This window comes from Triticum aestivum, chromosome 7A, assembly GCF_018294505.1.
Source record: "Triticum aestivum cultivar Chinese Spring chromosome 7A, IWGSC CS RefSeq v2.1, whole genome shotgun sequence".
Classification (NCBI taxonomy): domain Eukaryota; kingdom Viridiplantae; phylum Streptophyta; class Magnoliopsida; order Poales; family Poaceae; genus Triticum; species Triticum aestivum.
Window position 1 is genome coordinate 510,457,657 of NC_057812.1, and position 14,948 is coordinate 510,472,604.

Sequence of the window (14,948 nt, forward strand, 5' to 3'; positions counted from 1 at the left end):
GACTCTATGTAACCCTAACCCTCTCCGGTGTCTATATAAACCAGAGGGTTTTAGTCCGTAGGACAACATACACATCAGCAATCATACCATAGGCTAGCTTCTAGGGTTTAGCCTCTCTGATCTCGCGGTAGATCTACTCTTGTACTACCCATATCATCAATATTAATCAAGCAGGACGTAGGGTTTTACCTCCATCGAGAGGGCCCGAACCTGGGTAAAACTTCGTGTCCCTTGCCTCCTGTTACCATCCGGCCTAGACGCACAGTTCGGGACCCCCTATCCGAGATCCGCCGGTTTTGACACCGACATTGGTGCTTTCATTGAGAGTTCCTCTGTGTCGTCGCCGTCAGGCCCGGTGGCTCCTACGATCATCAATGGCGATGTAGTCCAGGGTGAGACCTTCCTCCCCGGACAGATCTTCGTCTTTGGCGGCTTCGCACTGCGGGCCAATTCACTTGGCCATCTAGAGCAGATCGAAAGCTATGCCCCTGGCCGTCAGGTCAGATTCGGAAATTTAAACTACACGGCTGACATCCGCGGGGACTTGATCTTCGACGGACTCGAACCACCGCCGAGCGCGCCACACTGTCACGACGAGCATGATCTAGCTCTGCCGCCGAACAGTGCCCTGGAGGCCGCACCCGCGTCGGCTTCGACCCTTAGTTCGGAGCAAGCCGCACCGATCGAGGATGGGCGGTTGGACGCCACCTCGGGGGCTGTGATCCCAACGGCGATTGAGCCGAACACCAGCCCCGTACTCTACGAGACTCATGACTCCACAAAGCCGGACTCTTCTCCGGACTCCGAACCCTCCGCGCCCCTGCCGATCGAATTCGATTGGGCGCCGATCATGGAGTTCACGGCCACGGACGTCTTTCAGCACTCGCCTTTCGGCGATATCCTGAAGTCACTGAAGTCTCTCTCTTTATCAGGAGAGCCCTGGCCAGACTACGGCCAGCAAGGTTGTAGTACGGACGATGAAGAAATTCAAAGCCCACCCACCACCCACTTTGTAGCCAGTGTCGACGATTTAACCAACATGCTCGACTTTGACTCCGAAGACATCGACGGTATGGACGCCGATGAAGGAGACAATGAAGAACCAGCGCCTGTTGGGCCCTGGAACGCCACCTCGTCATATGACGTATACACGGTGGACGCACCAAAAGATGACGACGAGGAGCGGAAGGACGCACCGAAGGCCTGTTCCCTCGAAAAGTAGTCAAAACAGCGACGCAAGCACCGCCCCAAATCCCGCCTCGACAGAAATAGCGATCACACAGACCCAGCGCTGGAGCAGGGCGAACCGCTGCCGGACAACGGCAATTCGGATATCCAAACCAAACAAACAAATCCTATCAGGGATAATGGTCCGGACGACATAACGCCGGACAGGCACCCGGAGCATCAGAATGCCCGCGAAAGGCTCGTTGCCACCGCAAGGAGCCTTAAAAAGCAGAAGCGAAGGCTCAAGGCCGCACAAAACAAACTCCAATTCAGATGGAGTAAAATACTTAATACAGCAGCAATGTACGACGACGATCGCCCCTCAAAGAGCTACCCAAAGTGGAAGCTGCTACCCGAATTCGATGAGGAGGCCTCCAACCCCCCACAACCAAATATCAAAGCAACCACCTGGTCGGATAGACGACCCCTCTATCAACACAGAACGACATACAATGCCGTTCACAATACAACAGGCGACCCACGCGAGGGCTCGCACCCAAAGGACGACGCAACAAGATCCATCTATGGACCACGCAAGCGCGCCCCAACATACAATGCAACACAACAAGCATCAGAACAATGCGGTACACCCAGTTACAGGGGTGCCGCACACCCCCTATGTTTCACCGATGAGGTGCTGAACCATGAATTTCCAGAGGGATTCAAGCCCGTAAACATAGAGGCATACGATGGGACAACAGACCCTAGGGTTTGGATTGAGGACTATATCCTTCATATCCATATGGCTCGAGGAGATGATCTCCACGCCATCAAATACTTACCCCTCAAGCTCAAAGGGCCAGCTCGTCACTGGCTCAAATGCCTCCCCGAAAGCTCCATTGGAAGTTGGGAAGAGCTCGAAGACGCCTTTCGGGCAAATTTTCAAGGAACTTATGTCCGACCTCCGGATGCGGATGATTTGAGTCATATAACTCAACAGCCCGGAGAGTCAGCCCGAAAGCTTTGGAACAGGTTTCTCACTAAAAAGAACCAGATTGTCGACTGTCCGGACGCCGAAGCCTTGGCAGCTTTCAAGCATAGCGTCTGTGACGAATGGCTCGCCAGACACCTCGGCCAAAATAAGCCGAGAACAATGGCCGCATTAACAAACCTCATGACCCGCTTTTGCGCGAGTGAGGATAGCTGGCTAGCCAGATGCAGCACCAGCGACCCCAGTACATCTGAAGTTAGAGATGGAAACGGGAAATCACGGCGCAACAGCAATAGCAAACGCCGGAATAAAGAAGACAACACGAAGGGCACGACAGTAAATGCCGGATTCAAAAGCTCCCGGCCAGGTCAAAAGCTGCCACTAAAGGCACCAGGGATGAACCGTCCAGCCTCAACAAAATTCTGGACCAGGTATGTCAGATACATAGTACCCCTAGCAAGCCCGCTAATCATACCCACAGAGAATGTTGGGTCTTCAAGCAGTCCGGCAAGCTCAACGCCGTACACAAGGGTGAGGATACACCAAGTGAAGACGAGGACGAGCCTCCCAAGCAAGACACTGGGGAACAAAAGAAATTCCCACCAGAAGTCAAAACAGTAAACGTACTACACATAATCAAGGAAAAAAACAATACAGCACCCCCAGGAAAATATACCCAAGTGCCTGTCACCGCGAAGTCTTGCCAATGGTCGTCTCAACCGATCATTTTCAACCATCGCGATTACTCAGCAAGTATCCAACACGCAGGATGGGATGCCTTGGTATTAGACCCAGTAATTGGCGGATATCACTTCACACGAGTCTTGATGGACGGCGACAGCAGCCTAAACCTAATATACCAGGATACAATCCGCGGGATGGGGTTAGACCCAACACAAATTCGCCGTAGCAATACTACCTTCAAAGGAGTAACGCCAGGCCCAGGGGCTTGTTGTATGGGCTCCCTCCCACTACAAGTTATATTCGGCTCCCCCGATAACTTCCGTAGTGAGCATTTAACCTTCCACATCGCTTCGTTTCAAAGTGGCTATCAAGCACTGCTCGGGCGCGAAGCTTTCGCTCGCTTTAATGCAATACCACACTACGCCTCCCTCACACTCAAGATGCCCGGTCCACGCGGCATCATTTCAGTGCATGGAAATATCAAGCGATCTCCTCGCGCCGAAGAGAGTGAGGCTGCCTCGGCAGCCACACACTAAAGGCGCCCGGACTAGCCAAAGCGCCCCATAGGTCGTCAAGACCTCAGACACAACTAATCGAGTCCGGCGCCGCTACTTATACCGAATAAATGGTCACACCCCTATTTACAAGGGGCTCAACGCGCGCAGACATGTGGCCATTCCTCCTCATTTTAAATAGGCATAGTTTCTTTAATTATCTTTTTTGCACGACAACCTTTTTCACCTAAATTCCTCTCTTTTACAGACGATCATCGTGCCACACCCGTCCAGGATACGGCACAATGGAGACACAGGCGCAGACGTGCAGCAGGGACCCGCTCCAAGGATTCTTTTTAGATTAAGACCCTGCGTAAACCTTTTTTATTGTCTCTTGTTGATACATATCCACCGTTGAGAAGGATGCTGATGTATTGGCATGTGGCCACGCTAGACCAATGCACGTACCTGGACATAAGGGGCTTCTTACGAAGGCCATTATTTAGGCCCGGTTTATACCACAAAGACCGAATACCTTAGGGAGTGTTCGGCGTCGCGAGTTTGGCCCTATATGCATCAGCTCCGAATCATTGTCTTTGGTCAAATGTTGGGTTTGCCCGGCTCCTGTGTTTTGGTGCCTTACGTTCCGCTTTACCGGCTAAGGTAGCACCAGGAGAACTACTGCAATTGTGCCCTGGTTCATCCGGACGAGCACCTCAGTAGAGAAAGCCGAAAACTGACTGTCATGATCTAGCGCGAGACTGGTCAACCACTCGATGACCCATGGGAATGTTAGAATTCCTCCGCCTTAACGAAGGGCCGCTTTCCGGCCAGGCATATACGCACCCCGGGATCGGGAGAGTGCGGAGCCACCAGGGGCTATCTAGTAGCCCCACTGTCAAACTCCTATGGCTAAGTGAAAGTGTTAAAGCATTATAGTCCAGTAGCCTCGCTCGCTCCGCTATCACCTCCTTAATAGGACCAAGACGTTGGGTTAAGTGTGAATGCGTGTTTCTGCGAACACCTCCGCATTATATGCGTGGGGGTTGAAGCCGACGACTGCAATCTTTTAGGTTATACACATGTATACATAAACGGCCGCCCAGGAGGCATCACATTACTTTCAGGCAAAAGTATAAAAGTAGCCTTATGAAAATTTATAAAAGCATTTCTCTTACAATGAGATTACATGTCACTCAAACATAATATTTTTTGAGCACTAGGTCTCTATCAAACGAGCACCCTCAAGAACTTCCTCAAAGTAGTGCTCAGTAGCCCTTCGACCTATGGCCGAATCCTGCGCTGCAACAGTGGTAGCATCCATCTCCGCCCAGAATGCTTTAGCACGGGCAAAGGCCATTCGTGCGCCTTCTATACACGCCGACCTCTTCATCGCATTAATGCGCGGCACCACGTCAAGGAACTGCTGCACCAAGCCAAAATAGTTGTTCGGTTTTAGCCTTTCCGGCCATAGCTGATCCACAACAGACCTCATGGCGAGTCCGGACAACCTACTTAGTTCGGCCCATTTGGCTAGTTGGTCAGACAACGAAAGCGGACGCTCGGGAGAATGGAATTGTGTCCAAAACAGCTGGTCCACTTCACGGTCCGTCTGACCCTTGAAGTACTTGGCCGCATCAGCAGCGCTCGCCGCCAAATCCATATACGCATCCTCCGAACTCCACAGCCAATCCAGAGGGGCATACCGTGGATCTCCGAACTTCCTCTGCAGCATAAAGGATTTCCCGGCTACAATATCCCCGGCTTCTGCAGCTCCTCCTTCTTTGCCCTCATAGCAGAGCGGAGGTCTTTTCCCGTTGCAGCAACCTTCTCAAGGTCCGATGCCTTCGCCTGGTTTTCCTTTTCAAGAGCCCGGCAACGGTCGACGGCGGCTTTTAATTCTACGGCCATATTGGCCATCTTATCCCGGCTCTCGCCATGCGCGGCCTTCTCGGCTCGCAACTCTTCGGCCGCCTTCAAAGCAGCCGCATTACCCAATCTTGCTTGTTCCTTGGCTCGGGCAAGTTCCGCCCGCAAGGTTTCAACAGTGGCAGCTCCATCTGCAGTAATAACATGTTAAATATACTGGCTTCATGCTGCCCTTACTATGCGGCGTTTACCAGATAATAACACTTACCCTGCGCCTCGTCAAGCCTTTTGTTAACAAGCTCGATGTCGGCGTCTGCTGCATCCAACTGCCGTTTTAAATGGGCAAACTCGCTAGTCCGGCTAGCCACTGGAGCTTCCATCACCTGCTCATACAAACAGTATGGTTACTACCTGGGATTATGATCCTCTGATCGTCGTCGTTCCCAACGACAACCAGAGTCTCAGGGGCTACTATCTACACAAGGCACACTTAGCATGTGCAGGACTATCATACATTATTTTACGTACCTCAAAACCTGTTAGTAGACTCATAAAAGCTTTATGCAATCCGCTTTCGGCGGACAAGATTCTCTCCATCACCCTATTCATCAGCACACGGTGTTCATCTGAGATGGCTGCTTGCCCCACCAACTCCCTCAGAACATCCGACCGCACACTAGACGGTGTCGGACTCGTTTGTCTGCTCTCTTTGGGAGCCGGACACTGGGAACTTCGAGGGTCGACGGGATTATCTTTTGGCCTCGCCGGACTCGGAGAGGCCCTCCGTGACGACACTTCAGGGTCACCCGCTTTCGGAGCGGAGGAGTCCGAAGGAGTCGTTTCACTCTCCATCATCTCTAGAAGAAGATCACCCGAAGACGAGCTCATTTGAGAGGGGCTAAGGCCCGAACTGCAAAGATACATGCAGTGGTTATCTTCTCAGAAGAAAATACGACATATCTGTACTATTAAGGTATTTTGGGTCACTTACGACTCGTGGGAGAATTGATCCCCCCGAGGACTTTGTGCGGCAACCGCCCCCCCCCCCCCCGGGGTAGGACCCTCTGTGGGAGACTTCTTCTCCCGTTTCGAAGCTTCGGCTTCCGAATCCCCAGACGCAATCCTTTTCCTCTTCTGGTCGTCTTCCTTCGTGAAGACGCTCGCTCCCTCGGCTGGAGCGGCCAGCGTTTGGGGCCCGCGACCGCCCGCATTTTCCTTCAAGGGCTCCGGGCAAGGTGCGGTCTGGAGCATCTTTTCCAATATCAGATTTTCCAAACCCTCAGGGAGGGGGGCCGAGCACCGAATCAACTTCGCCTTCGTTAGCCAGTCCTGGTCAAAAAGCAAACTCTCAGAAATAACTTCGCATCAAAAGAGAGGTAGTACGCTCGGTCGGAAGATGCCTTACCTGCTCGGCGGCACGGTTGCTACTCAGGCCCACGTCCCGGGTAATTTCCGGACACTCCACTTGAGGTCCGAAGAAAAACTTGTACATCTCCTTGTGCGTCAGGCCGAGGAAATTTTGAATGGCGCGCGGTCCCTCGGGATTGAACTCCCACAAGCGAAGAGGCCGGCGTTTGCAAGGCTGGACTTGACGAACCAACATAACTTGTGTTACCGCGACCAAACTGAAATCTCCATTAAAGAGATCTTGAATGCGGCTTTGCAGTATAGGCACGTCCTTGGCCGAACCCCATCTCAATCCTCTGCTAATCCATGACATCAGCGGTGGTGGAGGGCCTGGGCGGAAGACAGGGGCGGCCGCCCACTTGGCACTTCTAGGAGCCGTGATGTAGAACCACTCCTGTTGCCACAATTCAGACACCTCTGGAATGGAACCTTTGGGCCATGCAGCTCCCGTCATCTTGTGTATTGAGGCGCCTCCACACTCCGCATGTTGCCCCTCGATCATTCTCAGTTTTACTTCAAAGGTATTGAGCCATAGGCCAAAGTGAGGGGTAACCCGGAGGAAGGCCTCGCACACAACAATAAATGTCATGATATGAAGAAAGGAGTCCGGAGCTAGATCATGGAAATCTAGCCCATAGTAAAACATCAAGCCCCTGACAAAAGGATCCAATGCAAGGCCTAGACCTCGGAGGAAGTGGGAGACGAACACGATGCTCTCGCTGGGTTCGGGGGAGGGGACGGCCTGCCCCCGGGGAGGCAGCCGATGCAGAATCTCGGCGGTCAGATATCTGGCCTCCCTCAACTTTTTGACGTCTTCTTCCGTGACGGAAGAAGGCACCCATCGGCCTTGAAGGCTAGATCCGGACATGACTGAAGGTTCGGAGCACCTGACCTGAACTTTGGGCGTTTGAGCTTGAGGTGGGGGAAGGATTCGATTGAGCACGGGAGGGAAAAATAAAAGGCCTCGTCCCTTTATAAAGAGGGTGGATATCGAGCGTCCTCTCCGTGTCCGTTTGGACTTGCCTATGATCTAAGAGTCCTAGAAGCGGTTGGGTTACCCACGCCCATATTGATGAGAATCCCGGAATAAGGGGACACTATCTCTGCTTTGACAAGACGTGCCAAGGAAACCGCCTCACATGACGCGCCGAGGGGGGATAATGAAACGACTCGGATAAAGGCTTGGTCGTGGTGTGTCACGCTACGGAATACGTCAGCAGATTAGATTTGTGTAAATATTATTCTCTCTATGGAAATATGTGGAAACTTATTTTGCAGAGCCGGACACTATCTTTGTGTTCAAAATCTTCTATGAAGTACTTGGAGGAGGAACCCGCCTTGCAATGCCGAAGACAAACTGCGCGCCGGACTCGTCGTCATTGAAGCCTGGTTCAGGGGCTACTGAGGGAGTCCTGGATTAGGGGGTGTTCGGATAGCCGAACTATACCTTTAGCCGGACTCCTGGAATATGAAGATACAAGATTGAAGACTCCGTCCCGAGTCCGGAAGGGACTTTCCTTGGCGTGGAAGGCAAGCTTGGCGATACGGATGTTCAGATCTCCTACCATTGTAACCGACTCTATGTAACCCTAACCCTCTCCGGTGTTTATATAAACCGGAGGGTTTTAGTCTGTAGGACAACATACACATCAACAATCATACCATAGGCTAGCTTCTAGGGTTTAGCCTCTCTGATCTCACGGTAGATCTACTCTTGTACTACCCATATCATCAATATTAATCAAGCAGGACGTAGGGTTTTACCTCCATCGAGAGGGCCCGAACCTGGGTAAAACTTCGTGTCCCTTGCCTCCTGTTACCATCCGGCCTAGACGCACAGTTCGGGACCCCCTACCCGAGATCCGCCGGTTTTGACACCGACAGTTGGGTTTTGTCTTTCGTTTTGCATTTTGTTCATGTCATGCATTCATATCATGTCATCATGTGCATCGCATTTGCATAAGTGTTCGTCTCATGCGTCCGAACCTTTTCCCCGTTGTCCGTTTCGTAATCCGACACTCCCACATGCACCGGCGCATCCCTCTTGTCTCTTTTCATGAGCGGGAGAAAAACATTCTCGGAATGGGACGAGATTTGTCAAGTGGCCTTGGTACACCACCAGTAGACCGCCTGTCAAATTTCGTTCCATTTGGAGGCCGTTTGATGCCCGAATGGTTAACCGGGTAACCGCAAAAGCCCCTTGTGTGTTGCAGCCCAACACCCCTCCAAAACAGCCCAATAACCCAGCTAAACCACCTCCATGTCCTCCGTCGTCGGATCACGATCGTGTGGGCAAAAACCGCACCTCATTTGGACACTCCAAACTCCCTCTACCTATAAATATACGCCCCTCCCCGAAAATCCGGGTCCAAACCCTAGCCCCGCTCCTTTCTCCGCGCCGGACACGTTCGGACGGCGCCAGATGCGTCCGCCGCCGTGCCCCGTCCAACCAGAACCCGCCACGTGGCAAGACGCCGTCGCCCGCCGCACCGGCCTGCTCAGCCCGCTTCGGGCCCCCGCCGAGCCGGTAGTCTCCGCTGCCCGTACCTGCCGCCGCCACCATGCATCACAGGCGCCGCCGCCGCCCTCCGCCGGCGCCGCCCTCCGTCCCCCGCCGCCGCCGCACCGGATCTGGCCGGAGTTCGTCGTCCCCGGCCAACTCCGGCGAGGTCCCCCGGGATCGGGACGAGATCCACCACCCCCGTCAACCAAACGCCGTCCCGCGACCCTGATCCCTCCGTCCCGCTCAGTCTCGTCCCGCGTTGACTTTTCGCGAGGTGAAATTTCACTAAGTCCCGGAGATCCTTGTAATTTTCATGCCATGTTCATCATGTCGTATCTCGGTCACCGTGGCTCCAAATCATGCATATGATATGTCGAAATGTTCGTCTCATTGAGCTATTCATGCTAGAAGCATTTCCATGCATGTTACTGTTCATTATGATGCCTTTTTCATTGATACAAGAGTGCTATAAAATGTTAGGTGCTAGTACTTATCAGATCATGGTGATTTGTCATTTTTGTTGCATTTGATGTGTGCATCATATGAGCATGAGGTGTGCATGTGTTTTGAACTAAAACATGCCATATTTATAGACGTGCAAGTCTTGTATTTTTGTGATCTATGTGGTGACTAGAACAAGCATGCAAACTAGGCTCCGTGATGTTGTTGTTTTCAAGGACTTAGGATTTTGCTGTCCTTTTCCTGCTGTTATTTTGATGCCATGTAAACTTGATGCTACATTGAGATCCATGCTTATTTTGCGATACTTCAGTGAGGATGTTTTGAACATGTGGTTATGATATATCCATTCATGCCCCTCATTGCAAATATGGAGTTCCCTAGCATGTCTCTTTATTGCTCTACTTTTGCTATAAAAATGTTCCTGGCAAAATGTTAACATGTTAATCAATATTGCCATGGTTGTTGCTAGTGATCCATGCATCCTATTAACTTGCTCTTGCCATGGTTAGCTTCATGAACATGTCATCTTGCTATTGGTATGCTTATGTTGTAATTTGATGCTTTGTGGTGATTGGAATGAGCTCGTAAAGTTGCTATCATAAATCTGTTTATGCCATGCTCTGTTTTTCTGCTAAGTCTGAAACTGATAATAAAACTTGCTATGTTTACATGGGTGCCATCATACCTTCTATGCCTTTTTGGCTCATGTTCAGTAAGGGAATTTTGTTCTATGCATTTAGTAGTGTCATGCCATGCCTTTGTTTGCTATGATATGTTCCTGTAGCATGTTGTTTGCTTGCTCTAAATATTGCTTCCTGATGTTATTTTTGACATGTTAGTATTTTCACTCTCTGTGAAGTTGATATCTTTTGCACTTCTGCCATGCTTGTTTGAACCTGTTTTATTGTGATTTAGCCGTAGCTCAGTGTTCATGATTTGTCAAGCATCTCTTGTACATCACTTCCATATGCTTTGTTGCTATGTTGGAGTGCAGTAGCTTAGTTTCTTGTTGCATTCTAAGTGCCATCATGCTGTTAATCGCAGTATAGCATCAATCTTGTTTTGCTTGCCATTTGCAAACCGTGCATCCGTTTCCGGTGATCTTTATATCGATTTCAACCGAAATCATCTCATCTTTACAGCAACATACTTGGTTTGCCGAGTTGATGCCTTGATTATTTTTTCCCTTCCGGAGCATGCATATGCATTGCATATCATGTCTTGCATATCATGCCATGTTTTGCATCATGTTGCTTGTGCATTGCACCGTGATTGATTGTTGTTCCATTGCTTGTGTTCTTGCCTTGGGTAGAGCCAGGAAATGAGTACGTGAACGAGGAACCTGTTGAGTACGCTTACGAGGATCAAGCTTTCGACAACTCTGAGAACTTTGCAGGCAAGATGACCATACCCTCGAAATCACTTCTATCTTTGCTTGCTAGTTGTTCGTTCTATTGCTATGTCGTGCTACCTACCACTTGCTATATCATGCCTCCCATATTGCCATGTCAAGCCTCTAACCCACCTTCCTAGCAAACTGTTGTTTGGCTATGTTACCGCTTTTGCTCAGCCCCTCTTATAGCGTTGCTAGTTACATGTGAAGTTGAAGTTTGTTCCATGTTGGAACATGGATATTGTTGGGATATAATTATTATTTCTTATTTGCTTTAATGCATCTATATACTTGGTAAATGGTGGAAGGCTCGGCCTTATGCCTGGTGTTTTTTTCCACTCTTGCCGCCATAGTTTCCGTCATACCGGTGTTATGTTCCTTGATTTTGCGTTCCTTACGCGGTTGGGTGTTATGGGAACCCCTTGGAAGTTCGCCTTGAATAAAACTCCTCCGGCAAGGACCAACCTTGGTTTTACCATTTGCCTACCTACCACCATATACCTTTCCCTTGGGTTCTGTAGACTCAAGGGTCATCTTTATTTTAAACCCCCCGGGCCAGTGCTTCTCTGAGTGTTTGTCCGAAATGGGCAACCTGCGGGGCCACCTCGGGGCAACTTGAGGGATGGTTTTACTCGTAGCTTGAACTATCCGGTGTGCCCTGAGAACGAGATACGTGCGACTCCTCTCGGGATTTGTCGGCACATCGGTCGGCTTAGCTGGTCTTGTTTTACCATTGTCGAAATGTGTTGTCGAATTGTCACGGCAGATGTCCTAGGGAAAGGACTTAATTGTGGAGCCTTTGTGTCGTGGATTTGTCACGGCATATGTCCTTAGTGTCAGGACTTAGTCGCGAGGCCAACGCATCTATGCGGTAGCTTGAGAGGGGTTGATCAGGACGAGAGACGCAACATAAGACAAGGATTTAGACAGCTTCCGGCCCTGGGAAACATCGTCCGGAATAGCCCTACATGCTGTTTGTGGCTAGATCTCATTATGCTCATGAGAGAGTCGCCACATAAGCTGGCTCCCCCTTTGTGTCTAGCCCTAGAGATTGTTTTTCTTCTCTCCCTTTGGGGAGCCCTGCCCCTCCTTATATATGTTGAAGGGGCGGGTTACCTGTGGAGTCCTAGTAGGACTAGGACTAGTCTATCCTTTCTCATAAGTTGAATACAAGTCCGGGTCTTGCTTCCTCGTAAAGGAAATATTCGTCATCCCTTTCCTCTTAAGCCGGCCCACCAGAGTATAAGCCGGCCTTTTGGGCCTTGGGCCTTGTCATCCGTCTGATCCGCCCGCCGGGTCTCCAGTGAGTCACAGTGTCCAGGTGGGTTACATGTAAACCGCCATGTCCGGGCGGATCACCAGTGAGTTGCCAAGCTCCAGCCAGGTTTCTCGTGAGTCGCCAAGCCCGGCCGGGTCATGATTTCGGCCGGGTCATACCGCGGGGTATATCCCCGACATTAGCCCCCAGTTTAATTTGGATTTATCCATGTTAAACTGATCCTGTAAAATAAACACAAGAACAAACTTGATAGGTTGTGCTTTGGGTGAAATATTTTCCTGAACCGGCACCTGATCATCTTTAAGTCCTTATAATTTCCTCCTGGATGCATACTCAAAGATCTTATAGCAAATCTCTTTTAACAGATATGTCCAAACCTTGCCAATGCAAAAATCCAAATACTTCTTTTGAGAAATCCGGGTCAATAGGCCAGCTTCAGAGCCAATTTGCAGATATTGGTATTTTATAGAGAAATATTGTAATAAACAATCTACTTGAATCGGCTTCCAAAGCATCAGCTTAAAAAATATTGGTCTTGAAAAACTCATCTGACTTTCAGTCGGCTTGTACAACTTGCCGGTTTATCATTGCCAAAATATCCGGTTTGTAAATATTGATAGCACCGGGTCATAATTGTTGCCGACGCCGGATCATAGTTATTGGTGACGCCGGGTCAATCTGGTTTACTCAAAACTGAGAATTTGAAGATTTTTCTCCCTTATATCCATATTACCTGTAGCCCCAAGTCTTGAGCAGAAACAAAGTGATGACTTAAGACTTGCTTCAATATAAATACTGCCACTTTGAAGAAATCCATGTTGTTTATCTTAGTCACTAGTAAAGACTGAATACTCCATATATGTAGCCCCCAAGTGCCGGGTTGTCATGCCTGCAGCAACCTGGGACTTGTAATTGCCTTTATACTCATAAAAAACTACAACCAGTGTAGCCCCCAAGGGCCGGGTCATTATGCAATAATGAGCAGGGACTTTATAAATATGATCATATAGACTTGAACAACAATGTGTAGCCCCCAAGGGCCGGCTCAGTAAGATAATATTGAGATGGGACTTTATATATACTTCTTTTGAAAAGAACATCATATGATGTAACCCCCATCATGGGGCTTGAACCCACGTCCACAAGGTTAAGAGCTTTGTGCTTTACCAACTGAGCAGTGGACCCTTCAATATAATGGAATAAAACGTGTGTACCTTGAATTGTTGACAGGAGCAATTGGTAGCCCCCAAGGGCCGACTCATTATGATGTGATGAGTCGGGTCTTCAATAAGGCCAGTAAAATTGTTTTTGCATTAGCCCCCAAGTGCCATGGTGCATGCTGGCAGTGACATGGGACTTGCATATTTGATATAATCTCAAACTGAATAATGTAGCTCCCCAGTGCCGGGTTGTAAGCCTGCAGCAACTTGGGACTATTTTTTCCATTTGTAGAGTAAATGATATCCATTGATAAAACAATAACCATTGCGCCAAAGCGACTTTAAATACCTTATCTGTTGACAAGTAAATCCGGAGTTTAAATACCCGGCGGCTCTTGGCCAATGGCGATTTAATATGCCTCCATTGTAAGCCAGAATTTTTATAACCCGGCGGCTTATAGCCTTTGAGAAAATCAAGAATTGATAACCCTTTTGAGATACCAATTTCAATCTTTGATGATGGGCTGGAACTTAATCATTTATGTAAGTCATAGCTCTATAAATCCTGCACAGAGTTTAAACAACATATGCCCTGGCGACTTAACGTCAAAAGCCAGGGCGGGTAACTACTCAAATGTAGTCTTATCCTGCACATAAGTAAATCACAAGATCCCCTGGCGGTTTACCACATGGCGGATCATAATATCCCACATATAACCATTGTGATATTTAATTTGTACTGCCGATTTACATGACTATGCAGTAAGGGTGATAACCCAATCCTTAGAAGCTAATACTTCCAAATATATGATGATTGTCACATGCTGGCGACTTATTGTCCAAAGCCAAGCCGGGTTTAAACGAAACCACACTTATATGCTTCAGATATGAGCAAAAAGTATCAAAACCCAAAAGATTGTTTGCAAAAACTTAAACCAAATAAAAATCGAGGTTTCTAATTCGAATACGATTAGTAAACCGTTCCAAAGGGGTTAAGCTAGGATTCGAATACGATCATGTAGCCCCCAGTGGCTTTGTCGTTGCGCCGATCAAGGGGGTACCGACATCTATGTTCTCTTTGGATCGAATATGACCTATGTTTGAACAGGAAGCCCCCAAATGACCTTGAGAGGTTTTTAACGACCCTGATTCGAATATGATCCAAGTCAGACCCAAAAGGAGTTAAGCTATGATTCGGATACGATCAAGAAGCCCCCTAGTGAGTTTGGCTTTGCACATCAAAAGGGTTACGACAGCTATGTTCTCTTTGGTTCGAATACAACCTATGTTTGAACAGGAAGCCCCGAAGCGACCATAATAAGGTAAGCCGTAAGACAGGATATCCATGTTTGAACCGCACATCATGGCAGCAGGTTCTCTTTGGCAACCTTTAAGAACTCGAATCTTGCGAGAGATTAATTCTTTTGAACCAGAACTTTGAACCAGATTTGAAAGCTTTCAAAACTTTGTGGGAGATAGATTGTCCTTGAACCGGATGTTTGAACCGGATTTGAGAGCTTAAAAGCTTTGTAAGAGACA